Source organism: Haliotis cracherodii, unplaced genomic scaffold (genome assembly GCF_022045235.1).
Source record: "Haliotis cracherodii isolate W230 unplaced genomic scaffold, xgHalCrac1.p SCAF_8, whole genome shotgun sequence".
NCBI lineage: Eukaryota > Metazoa > Mollusca > Gastropoda > Lepetellida > Haliotidae > Haliotis > Haliotis cracherodii.
Window position 1 is genome coordinate 3,867,435 of NW_027266341.1, and position 14,241 is coordinate 3,881,675.

General features: G+C 38.8%; 1 long non-coding RNA gene across 1 annotated transcript; it reads left to right on the top strand.

The window, feature by feature from the left end:
• Nucleotides 1-242: 242 nt before the first annotated feature.
• On the top strand, nucleotides 243-4,162 carry LOC139449879 (uncharacterized). The gene is made up of 3 exons (XR_011652196.1): nucleotides 243-408; nucleotides 1,698-1,901; nucleotides 2,363-4,162. It is a non-coding gene; the product is annotated as an uncharacterized lncRNA (long non-coding RNA).
• Nucleotides 4,163-14,241: the final 10,079 nt, after the last annotated feature.

Sequence of the window (14,241 nt, forward strand, 5' to 3'; positions counted from 1 at the left end):
ATTAGCACAAAAACACGAGAACGCGAGAACGCGAGATCGCGACATTGGTCAAGTGTCGCGATCTCGCGTTCTCGCGTTCTCGTGTTTTTGAAAATAGTTACATATAACTGTATAGGCATTTAGCACAAAAACACGAGAACGCGAGATTGCGACATTGCGACATTGGTCAAGTGTCGCGATCTCGCGTTCTCGCGTTCTCGTGTTTTTGAAAATAGTTACATATAACTGTATAGGTAGACTGGTTCCCGGATCCTCCGCTTGGTGTCGCTGCACTTGTTCCGCTTTCCAATCAAAGGACCGGTATCGCCCACCATGAAACATCGTCTGCTACAACAAGATGGCGGCTGTCAAAATGCATTGGGCGAAGCTAGTGAGCTCTGGAAAATTGTAGTTTTCCAAGTAATGGAGGTGAGTATTGGTACCAACATAACGGCTATGGGATGTCAATGTATTCTTTGACTAATTTCGTGCAAATATTGACACGGCAGTGTTTTTGTTTTAAATGGAGGACGATGAATCTCTTATGAATTTACCTTCTGAACAGATTATCATGAACTTCTTACGCAAGACAATTTAAGTTTCTGAGAAATTCTGTATGAAACTGCCGTGTTGTCAACTATCTGTTGCATGGACTATTACATATGCACTTATATTCATAATTCATATGTTTGTCATTTTGTCTGGTAGTACGAAATTGTCATTTCTAGGCAACAACATGACACGGCCAAAATGTCAATGATAACACATGAAACTGAATTTTGACCGAAATAATATCTAGAAATATTTTTGAATAGTTTTGATGATTCCCGCATCAAAAAAATTAAAGGCAATGAAAGCATGAATAAATATGTAGCTGCAAATATTTTATCGTGACAATAATTACGAAACGGGAATCATTTGAACTGGGCTATGTTTATGGTCAGATATGGTCATGTACCCTAATTTCGTGGGTATATTATTAAATTCCTGAGCATACTGAGGGACCATTTGATATTGGTGGGAGTGTGGGGTAGGGGATGGTGGCCTGGGTCTAGGATTGTGTTTGGAGACAAAATATATTATCAGCTACAGCTGAAATACCAGATATTCTTTTAATTACAACTATGAGACTAATCATGTTTTTATATGCCTCTTGCAACAATGTATTCTTTGTAGCAGTCAATTTCTTTTTTTCAACAGTTTGAAGCATGAATATTTTTTTCAAGCATATTTCAGGGACAATTTATTTTTGTCAATATAATCCCAGCCCTACCACCAGAATACCAAATGGTTGGTCCCTTATTATATGTCTTGATTCAATCAAAGAATTAACATTATAAATATGATCAACTGATGAAAAATATCAGGACAATGAATAAATCGTCAAATGCTTCATATTCAATTGAAAGGACATTAAAGATCTGTCCATATTTATAGGGTCAGACTACACTATTATTTTTAAATTATTTGAAAAGTTCTATATAGTAATATTTATTTTTATTTATAAATATTTAATCATTTGATGTGACTTTTAAAATGTGTCCATCTGATGATCATGTTAACCAATGCATTACAATACATAAAGAGTCAGTTGAATAGGTTGCACTACTTTAACATGCAACAGGCCCTATGCAGGTACATATGATATAATATGTTGTTGAATGCCTTTGTGAATATACTACATGTAAAGTAACTGTAATTACATCTGTCGTCTCCAGATTAACAGCAGGTGTCATGTAAGGCCATAGAATGTTTCCCGGATCCTCTGCTTGGTGTCGCTGCTCTTGCTCTGCTTTCCAAGGATGAAAGGACCGTTATCGCCCACAATAAATTACGGTCTGCTAAAACAAGATGGTGGCTGACAAAACACATTGGGCAAGGCTTGAGAGCCTTTAAATATTGTAGTTTTCGCAGTAACAGAGGTGAGTATTAGTACCCACATAATGGCTATTTGATGTCAGTGTATCTTTTGACTAATTTCATGCAAATATTGATACGACAGACTATTATTTTTTATTCATTTGAAAATTTCTTTATAGTAATATTTCTTTATATTTATTAATATTTAATCATTCATTACCATGTAATTATTAGTTGTATTCAAACTGCATACACATACATGTTTGTTTGTAGGGACTTGCATAAGAATGAAGTCATGACTGACCGAACCATAACATAATCATTGATACAAAGTTTAGGTGGTAAAGATTAAGACAAAGCAAACAGTATTGGCCATCCTGACAAGTTTTATATGAGACTCCCTACATTATTTTCTAAGTTTTGTTTTAAGCTGTTGACACAAATTTTGTATAAATATACTGATGTTGCACCATTTGCCTAAATTTAAAATATTTGAAAAAAAATAATATATAATATTTTGCAGGAACCATGCCATAATGGGAGATGGACTAGAGATGAGGAGAAATTTGACAGCTTGATGAGAGCAGGGGGGTGGAAAATATCAAATACAAAGAGTGGAAGGACTGTGCCGAAGACCAGAGAAATGGGTGTACAGACTGATGTAACTTTTGGGCCTATGATTGAAGTGACCTGGGCATGTAGCAGTCATGCACTTTATACCACTCATTCGCATTCCTTAATTAGATATATGTTATCAAATGTATCAGTCAGTGAACCAGCCTCACCCGCCATACGCTCACAGACCTACCATGTCTCTGACATACCGTCAACCGATGCCACTTCTCCGTTGGTGCCCGAACAAAACTACTCGCAACCACTTATAGTCAGTGAACCAGCCTCACCTGCTATATGCTCACAGACCTGCCATATCTCTGACATACCGTCAACTGATGCCACTTCTCCGTTGGTGCCTAAACAAAACTGCTTGCAACCACTTACAGTCAGTGCACCAGCCTCACCAGTTGTCTGTTGTTCAATTATGCTTGAGCATAACTAAGCAAATCAAAAGAGAACCCAAATCTTATCAAAGAAAAAGATTAAAAGACAGAAAAAAACATAATGTCAATTGGCAAAATTTCTTACCCACCAATCAAGAAATGTTCCTGGAAGAGTATCTTTGACTCATCTGGTCAAACTGGTATTCATGTACAACAAAATGAATAAATGCTCAATTATCGCATTAAGAGATTTCTTTGCCATTTGGCATGGATACTTTCACAAGTTCAGGAAAAAGCTGAGATGGGTTATCAATTTGCAAATGTTTGTAAATGAGGTTACTGTTCACTAGTTGTATATTTTCACCATATATTTGGGGGCCATTCAAATGTGGATTGTGTGATATTAATTCTGTGATCATGTTGTACTGTTGTTTTGTGCAGTATCGAAGAAAGATATTTGTGTTATAACTATTTATTCTTATAACTAATATCAATCCCAGCTGTATTTCGTGGCAAAAACATACCTATTCTGTGACTAGAATTTCACTTTCAAAATTGTTTTTAGTGACAATGTTGAATGATGATCACTAGTGTAAACATACAGACATAAGCAATAATACATAATTCACATTTACTGTGAAACAAAATCAGGATATTGAGTTTATGTTACCATTTCTCAAACGAAAAATGTTTAAAAGACTGTTTGTAAATTGTTTTTACGTTTCCATTTGTCATACTAAACTAGGCATTTAAGAACAATATGTTTTCTAAACATTGGTGAATGGAGAATAAGAAAAGTAAGCAATATTTTCTATGATTTCACTAACAAATGTGATTATTATCACATATCTTAAGAGTTGATGAGATGAATGGTAACTGTTCAAATTTGGGATTTGTCACGTCATGATTATTTGTAACTACCGTATTCGACGTAATAAGCGCCCTGCTCTAATAAGCGCCCACGGCGATATTTGCTAATATATTGGCTAGTGAACAATCTCAGTTAGCATCCCTTGCAATTGATTAATGTACACAAGACTTATTTACTTGTGTATAATATGCACTCGTATGTCATATGCACCTTTAATTATGGGCAATTAAATCCTGGAAAAATGTATCTGTTGTATATAAACATTTCAGGCTGTCCGCATAAACCACGAAATTTACGATCTTTCAACTCAAAATAATATCCTAATAAGAGCTCCCTATTTCTAATTTTGAGAGCGCCCTGGGCGCTTATTACGTCAAATATGGTAACCTCTGTAATTGTCAAAGTGCTTCGCTACATGAATTGCCTCGCTACATGAATTGCCTTAGCTTATCAAACCATACTGTAGATAGTACATGTTGTAGTGTGTATATTCGAAAATATATTGAAAGATTTCTGAGTGCAATTGTTGTGGTGTTAATTTTCTTCTTGAGATGACAGTATACTGTACTAGTACTACTACTTTGGATGTACTTCACATTTCCAATAGCATTAAGAATATTATTAAATTCATATGTATGTATGTGTGAAACTATTGAACTACATTGTACATGGAAAACATTATTTTTGTCCAGTGGTCAATCATGTGCAGAAAGTCTAATAACAAATAATCTATAACCCTTTTGGGAGGTATTTTCCCTTTTGACCCTTGTAAGTAATGTTGATGCCCTTTAGATTATAGGTTGCTGCATTGTATGCAAAACCACAGACCTATATACAAGTTATACAAGTCCATGGCTATACTTAATCTTAGATCTCCATGTCTACATCAGTGTTATCAAATGACTCAATGTACTAAATGTTAGTTCGGATACTATTAAATAGATTTAATAGAGATTAGGAAAATGTTTCCGAAACATGTCAAGTTTTCATAAATTGGGTATCAACAAAGTGTATCGATACCTCGCTGGTGTATACTGTTTTGTTTATAAATCTATTTTGATTGCAAATTTCACCTGCCAGGAGTTTCAGCTGCAATTAGAGGATTCACTATGCACAAAGCCTGCTGAATTTCATACCTGGCTCTAAGGATTGCACGTAAATCCCCTACTTTGAGAAAGGCTGATCGAAAGTTAGATTTCCCCCATGATATGACACAATGCGCCTCATCAACAATAATGTGACTGATCTGAAATTTGAATATGGGGTGAGGATAATGGGACACAGTACACTAAGACATGTTTGTTTATAGAAAACATTTAACAAAATGTGCAATAAAATAATCACTACAACAAGGCGATTTTGGTCTTCCCTTACGACCATATCAAAGTCAAAGAGAATTAAGCCTCCTGACCACGTCAAGGTATCGCCCTTTCAGGAGGTTTACATATTAAATAGCACTATTTTCAAAACATGAAACATATATTTATTTATAATCATTACACTGTGGCTACGGAGGCGATTGTGCTGCTCTTCGAGAATCGCATTTAGTGGATTCACAACCACTACAATGCTGTCGGAATCGTTCACTGTATCACAACAGTTTTGCCGTAACCAGTCGGTAGAACACCCAAAACACCCCTTGATGCACATGCCAAAATAGCATCACGTTGTTTAGCCTTTAATTGGAAAAAATTACAAGATTGGTACCTGTTCGCCCGATCCAAAATACTTTCAATTTCTATGTTACTGTTGACAGACGACACATTAGTCGCCATCTTGTCTTGACTATGTTACTGTCTATGTAACCAGCAAAGGCGCTAAACCAGTTTACCGTAACGTCAAGGTGAAGGTTGTTTTACCCAATACCTGTCGTTCCAGTCTGTCGCAGGAACGAACGGGAACCAGTCTACTGTATAGGCAATTAGCACAAAAACACGAGAACGCGAGAACGCGAGATCGCGACATTGGTCAAGTGTCGCGATCTCGCGTTCTCGCGTTCTCGTGTTTTTGAAAATAGTTACATATAACTGTATAGGCATTTAGCACAAAAACACGAGAACGCGAGATTGCGACATTGGTCAAGTGTCGCGATCTCGCGTTCTCGCGTTCTCGTGTTTTTGAAAAGAGTTACATATAACTGTATAGGCATTTAGCACAAAAACACGAGAACGCGAGAACGCGAGATTGCGACATTGGCCAAGTGTCGCAATCTCGCGTTCTCGCGTTCTCGTGTTTTTGAAAAGAGTTACATATAACTGTATAGGCATTTAGCACAAAAACACGAGAACGCAAGATTGCGACATTGGTCAAGTGTCGCGATCTCGCGTTCTCGCGTTCTCGTGATTTTGAAAATAGTTACATATAACTGTATAGGCAATTAGCACAAAAACACGAGAACGCGAGAACGCGAGATTGCGACATTGGTCAAGTGTCGCGATCTCGCGTTCTCGTGTTTTTGAAAATAGTTACATATAACTGTATAGGCATTTAGCACAAAAACACGAGAACGCGAGAACGCGAGATTGCGACATTGGTCAAGTGTCGCGATCTCGCGTTCTCGCGTTCTCGTGTTTTTGAAAAGAGTTACATATAACTGTATAGGCATTTAGCACAAAAACACGAGAACGCGAGAACGCGAGATTGCGACATTGGTCAAGTGTCGCAATCTCGCGTTCTCGTGTTTTTGTGCTTATTGTCTATACAGTTAAATGTAACTATTTTGTAAGGTAATTCGTCACGGTAAACTCGGGGCGGTGGGGTAGCCGAGTGGTTAAAGCATTCGCACGTCACGCCGAAGACCCTGTTTCGATTCCCGACATGGGTACAACATCAAACATTTTAACATCAAAACGACGGGATGAACCACAACGTTCATAGAAATTTCTGCTTTGCAAATTAATGAAGTTTATTTCAAAATGGCTGCTCAAAATCACGTGACTTTTGACAATGTCAGAATGCAAATGTTCCAAGTCTTTTGATTATACAGAAATTTTATGTAGACTGGTAACATAATAAAGTCAAGAACACTCTCCGTTTCTTGCCTGTGAACTGACTGAATTTGACAAATATTGTCTAACAACTAACAGTCAAATAACCAACATGGATGCCTAAAGGTATTTTTCAGAAAGATTTTGTTTGTTTGTTTGTTGTTAACGCCGCACTCAGCAATATTCCAGCTATATGACGGCGGTCTGACATCAAATATATCAACACTCGTTAGGGTGGCCCAGTCGTCTGAGGCGCCGCGATTCTCTGTGCAGAGTTGCGTCAGTTGGGCACGCCCGGAACCTATGATTGTGGGTTCGAATCCCGGTTCGCCGTTCTCGTGGGCTTCATCGAAGAGGTAAACGTCTGAGACCTGCATCACTTCGGGCTTTCCCCTCATATTAAGCTGACACGTTGTGATGTAACTGGAATACTGTTTAAAGCGGTGTTACACCCAACTCTCTCACTTACTCTATAGATGACCACATTGAAGAACGAAGCGGGGTGTATTATACGATTAATCATGACCTCATTTCTGATGATTTGATTGTGATCATGTAATTTAATATCGCAGAGAGTTTGATGACGTTTATTGTGAGCGGGAAGAGACCGTCAGCTTGCGTTATATAGGAGCTCTTTTTCCATATTAAGGCGGTTGCATGAAGACGATAAACATCCCAGTGTCGACCACTGGGTATGGGTAATTTACATGTTTGTCGTGTCTCGAAATATGAATTGTAAATAGTGTATCGTGCCAAATATATGTGAGTTACTGAATAAATACAGCAGTTTCAAGAAAATGGTAATTGTATTTATAATGTTAAGTGTGTTTTACAACATGGACCAGGTTTATATTGTATCTTATGAGTGATGTCGGGATCGAGTTATCGCCCTTGATGAATTGTTTGTTCATTATAGGGTCAATATAATGATTTTGTATATCATTGATTAGTAAGTTCATGTTCATGTACAGAATATAGACGTATGTTTATATGAAACGAATGAATGAAACCTATGCAGTATTGTCTTTATAATGTTATTGTTTTGTACATTAAAGGATGTCATTATCTACTCTGGCAATAAACACTCACACCCGTAGTCTATGTTTGAAATTGTATTTTCCATCACAATCTCCGGTTACAATATGAAAATATGAAAGTTAATTTTGTATTACAAATTGGTCTATGAGAATTTTGCCTTTCATGAATATGCTAGCCGTGTATAAAATTGCCTCATTGAGAAACTCACTGGGTTGTGATTATTTCTGTAACTGTAGTACTGCTGATGCGACTTTAAGCAATATTACTCACTCACTGACGGTAATAGTTTTGTTTCCAGCTTTCAGACACATTAATATTTTCACTATCATTGGACTTTCATGCACACAATTTCTTTTGTAAAATATATTGAGCATGTTGAGGGTTTTATTATAAAGTACAAAGGAATCTGTAACCACGGGAGATGACTCAGACTTTGTGTATGTAAATTACATAGCATTTCCAAGCTCAAGTCATAAGTTTGCTAAATGCTACTTGGAGAATGAAGAGCATGAAAGAAGCATGACCATAGGACTACTAACGTGCGCATGCGCTTGACCTTATGATATTACGCATGCGCACGGACAGCGTCTAAAACGCGAGAACACGAGAACGCGAGATCGCGAGAAAATGAAATGTCGCATTCTCGCGTTCTCGCGATTTCGTGTTTTTGTGGCCTAATTTGACAAGTCGAGATTGCGAGATTGCGAGATTTTGCATCATGTTCAAATGTCGCATTCTCGCGTTGTCGACTTTTGACAAAAATGGCTATGTACCAAAAACACGAGAATGCGAGATCGCGAGAACGCGAGATTTTGGCCAAATCTCGCGTTCTCGCGATCTCGCGTTCTCGTGTTTTTGGCATATTTACCTCGTTTCCAAAGGTCGAGATCGCGAGAATGCGAGATCGCGAGAATGTCCCTTACAGTATTCCATAAATATGTGAGTGAGACGCCTAAGTTGTCATAATGATGTGTCTATTCTACTTTGATAATGTGTTGTATCACGGGGTCATGCCCGTCTTAAAATCAAGATCAGCCAAAAATACATGTTCATGTTTCCCCCTCATTTATAATTAAAGCGAAATGCTTGCATTCGATTCAATGCATCTTAAAAAACTACACTTGGTAACTTTCATAAAATTTATAGACAACATACTTTGTGTCAAACTGATGAAAGCACAATTAAATATATTGAAATGTATGTATTTCCCCGTTTAATTAACCCCGTCCAGAGCCCTTGTAGACGTTTCTTTAAAAATACGTGCATCGCGTCATCACTCGGACATTTCAAGTCATTGTTTCTCTCACCTATCAACATGCTCCCATACTCTATCACGCAACCTTCCACTCATTTACCATCGATGTCAACCGCCTTCACTCTCTACCCTGAATACATCCAATAAAACACCCACCCGCTCAATCATAATCCCACTCAACCCCCACCCAATTCACTCAGACCACCCATCCAGCCACACAGTCGCTCATTACCTAATTCACTCATATCCAAAGCAGTATTTTACTCAGGAACACTGACAATTTCAGGAGTAGGCAAAGCGCGCCTGGGTCAAGTTATGACTATTAAATCTTAATTAAGGACAAATGAGTTTATCCCAGGGTCGATAATTTCTCGTTCATTAACTTGAAATTTATCTGTGTACTCAAACCAGTTTCCCTTACTACTTACATATGCTGAAACAAAATTCCAATAACTGATAAAATATTATTAAGTTATTATCGTCTACGATTTTCTCTGGCAATTTGTAACAGTGATTTGATGATGAGCAATACTGAAGATAATTGATTTTGTAACCCTGGACACCATATCGATCTCAAAATGGCATCAAATTATGACATTGGTGTCAGGAACAAAAGGTTATAGAATCATTTGTAACTCTGTTCATGATTACATGCGGCTTGGAATAAACCTTACTGGATAAATGCAAACATGGCTGAAAATGGCTGTCATCGCAGAACATGCCAAAGGAGGGAGGAAGAACCAGACACCCATTTGTTCCCTGCATCCGTTTCATCAATCTCTTCCCTCAAGAAGGCGCGCTGGTCAAATGGCAATGAAATCAATCTGGTCCAATCAAGGCTCGTCTCTGATTGATGATTTCCCTCCTCGCCAACAGGGGGCAGTCATGTCACGTGGCCAGGAGAAGATACGGATCACTACAGATTACCCCTGGGCGACTCAAGTTTAGCTCAATCTTCCACAAACCAGGATACTTCTAAAAAGTAGAAATGTCAGATGAGGTTCAGATGACTTCTAGATTGGAGTTGCCCTCCTGATTACTTCATATAGGATTTAGTACTCCACATGAGTCAAACTGGGTCGTTTTTAAAAATGAAAGCTGGACTGTCTATTGGGGAAGAGGATTAGAGAGGAGGTCCTAGCCATAAAAAACTCCACACCACATGGAAGACCCCGCCGTTCAATCCCGACAACGCCTGTGCCTTGTGCCTGGCACAATTGGACATCTAAAATTTTTTGGGTGTTGGTTTTGTTTTTTGTTGGAATCGTGCTGATCGTTGTTGGAGAAAATTGACCCATCGAAATGTGAAAAACAGCAGTTGACTCTGAACATTTCAATGTGGGTACAAATGTGAAGTATGTGTGTGAGTTGGGTTTAACGCCGCTTTGACCAGTACTCCACTGATATCACTGCGTGTCAGCTTAATGTGGGAGGAAAAACCGAAGTGATGCAGGGATCAGACTTTATCACTTTGGTGAAACCTCCGTGCATGGGCATGGAGCTAACAACATGATCTGGGCGAACTGGGTTTTGAACCCACAATCTCAGGTTTCTGGCGTGACCGAGGTCATAACTCTGCACAGGACCGGTGAACATCCGGGGTAGAATAGGTTTTTAACAACCCATGCTTGCCGTAAAAGACAACAATGCTTGTCGTAAGAGTCGAAGAACGGGATCGGGTGATCAGACTCGCTGACTGGGTTGATGCATGTCATCGTATCCCAATCCGGTAGGGGGCGGTCGGGTAGCCTAGCGGTTAAAGCATTCGCTCGTCACGCCGAAGAACCGGGTTCGATTGTACATGGGTGCAATGTGTGAAACTCATTTCTGGTGTCCCCCGCCGTGATATTGCTGGAATATTGCGAAAAGCGACGTAAAACCAAACTCACCCACTCACCCAACTGCGTGGAGCGGTGCTCAAGATGTCAATCACTGGATTGTCTCGATTATTTACAGACCGCAGTCATACAGCGGGAACACTGCTGAGTTGAACAACAAACAAACAAACAAGTGAATTGTGCGCCTCAGACGCCTGGGGCGCCTATGCCCCAGCAATGTGAAGACACACACTGTACTGTTGTATTTGGATACCATTTCAAACGTCGGAAGTTCCTTTCACTGTCACAGGGGACATTGTATTTCCATATCTACATATCCTTCCGCTTCAACATATCCTTATAACGTGATGACACTTAACTCCGACACTACACCTAATTGGTAAACATCTACGCGCTGTGCCTCTTTGGTCCCCTTGTCACGTGCAATGTCTGCAAGTCGGTAACAAAACAAAACTACACCAGGTATCCAAGGTTCAAGTCTATGTTTTTTATTTCATAAGTATTTGAAACGTTTCATTTAACACTACCATCCCGTTATTCGCCTCTTACGGGAAATATATATATATATATATATATATATATATATATATATATATATATATATATATATATATATATATATATATATATATATGTATAATATTTATCATGCATGTATCATATTATAGTGCTGATCAACTGTGACTTATGAACAAAACAAAACTACACCAGGTATCCAAGGTTCAAGTCTATGTTTTTTATTTCATAAGTATTTGAATCGTTTCATTTAACACTACCATCCCGTTATTCGCCTCTTACGGGAAATATATATATATATATATATATAATATTTATCATGCATGTATCATATTATATTGCTGATCAACTGTGACTTATGAATTTCTCTTGGGATAATATAGTTTTATCTTATCTTATCTTATCTTATCTAGACGTCGCTATATAAGTGCCTTAATCTTGGACGCGACGTAAAACCCCATCTCACCCCACCTTATCTTAGATAGATAGCAGACGATAGCTTGCACATTGCAACATATAGACAAAATCATAGAAACTTTATTTCCCTCGAAACACTTCTTCCATAATATGTGTGAAATAAAACGTCAAAAAGCTTGCAAATGTTCACTTGGAACGTTTTGTGGAGGATCATGCTCTACATTGATGCGTAGAGGGTATCAAGACTCAACCATAGTTCAAAGAGTGTCGATTAAGAACATGAATGCAAGCCCAAGACGTAACAAGGAATAGGGCCATCTTGATTTAATGATCTGTCTCAACGATAATTGCATAGCAGGGAAAGGGTACTGTACACACACAAAATCGTCTATGATGCTGCCATTCAATGGCAGAGATACTGCACCTGCTGTGCAGGGAAGGTGTCAGTTAGTGTGTAAATTGTATTGATTAATGCGGTAAAGCGTCCAGACTCATGGTATACTAGACATGTTTCAGATCATCCCTGTATTGCCATGACCCGCCGCGAGTGTATTACTTCAATGGCTAAATCTAAAGTATGATCTCAAATGTATTTGAAAACCAATTATAGGCATTAGTAGAGTAATTAATTCCTAGGAAAATAGTACCATCCCATTCTGCAATTAAAGGTGCTCCTCTTTGTCGTTTTATAAAGTGACATACGCAACATTTCACTGCAAAAATCAAAGGTGTCTAAAAAGAATGAAATAATGTTTGTTTCTACCAAGAAAGACCTGTTCTTCAGGTCCTCTCGTTTATTATCGATAAGTATCAATGTCATTCGATATGACATTTCGATATACGTCAACGACATACGCCTCCATCCACATGGAAATTTTCAAAACGCCCATTTTATTTGATTTGTCAATTTATTTTCAATGGTGTTTTATCTCTCGATAAATTCGATTTGAAAATTGCTGTTGGCGGTGATCAAGGAACCGCAAGGTGTATGGGCATCATGGTTTAGTTTTGTCAAAGAGGGTTTTGTTAGTTGCGATCTAATTGCAGGACAAAGGGCGTTGCTGGTGGCTTCTTGAGCTCGTCGCTCGCTCTGAACACGTCTGGACCTAGCGCACATTTCTTCATAGTTTCTGGAACAAACGTTTGCAGGAACCAGTTGGCGTCCTCGTTCTCGTCACATTGCAATTATCCTTAAACAAATTCAATTTGGCGTAAAAAACAAAATGGTAGTGAAACTATGTAAATGGATCAATTAAAGTCTGTATTAAGCTTGTCATTGTACAAAATCAGTGTATAACGTTCAAATACATTTTTATAGACACCTGGGCCCACTTGCACAAAGCGATCTTAAGTGCATGTACGTGTGTTTGTTTGTGTGGCTGCTTGTACTAGTCCGGACTAATGCCTATTTATAGTGCTAGCTCACTGAGATACCATGCCGCAGTTTAACATGAATACCCCACTAAGACACAGTATACTGACTCCGAGCCGACCAGTCCTTGTTTTAGCCCCTTAATGCCGAGCGCCAGACAGGGTAACAACAAGTACCATCTTTTAACGTCTTTTGGTATGACGCGGCCGGGGATCGAACCCCCGACCTTCCGCTCTCCGGGCGGACGCTCTACCACAAGACCACGGAGGCGGTCGGATAAAGCATGATTCGTTATACACATCTTTACAGCTCATAATGGCTGTCTGGGAAACACAGCTAACAAGTGAATAATTGCTGTAACATCTGTCTTACAGTGGGGTTGTGTCTGGCTCTGTGTCTTCGTATCCCATTGCGTTAATGATTTATTTCGCTATGAAATGCAGGTTGGTCTAGACTTGAATGCAGTCCCTCGTAACATTGTTGGCTGTGGCATTCGACAAACATTCAAACAACAACTTGTTGAAATGACTGATATCTTCAGTGAGGTTGAGATTAAAAAATGATGCTGGTGCATAAATACTTTACAAAGTCGTCTTTGCCATGGTGTAGCAAGCGTGGCACTCCGTGGAAGAGTTTGGTACCGAATCGGGAGCTGTAATGTGTAGTCTGGCCGCTTGTGTGTCTTCGTACAAAAATCCTATGACTTATTTTGCTTTGCATGAGGTTCGGGTTTTCCCTCGTAATATTGTTGACTGTGACAAACATTCATCCACTCACTTATAAAAGTCCCAGGAATCAACAAGTTAGCTGATGGTATTTGTGCAAAACTATTCATTACAATGTCAACTTTGCAGGTTGAGCAGACATCGTAGCTGACGGAATTGATGGGGTGCGGTCACACCCAAGACCAAGGTTCAGTTTCCGACATTTAAATGTCATTCTTACTGTTCCCTTCAGACATGTTACTAAAAAAGAGTGAATTCCCATGTCATCTATTAACCTCGTGTAGTCTCCCATAACGTGATACTGACAAAAAAATAATGCAATTTTTGCACATCTTCCCGAGGCAAGGGAGTTAACTGACTATAAAATTCCAGTTTCCATCCTTGC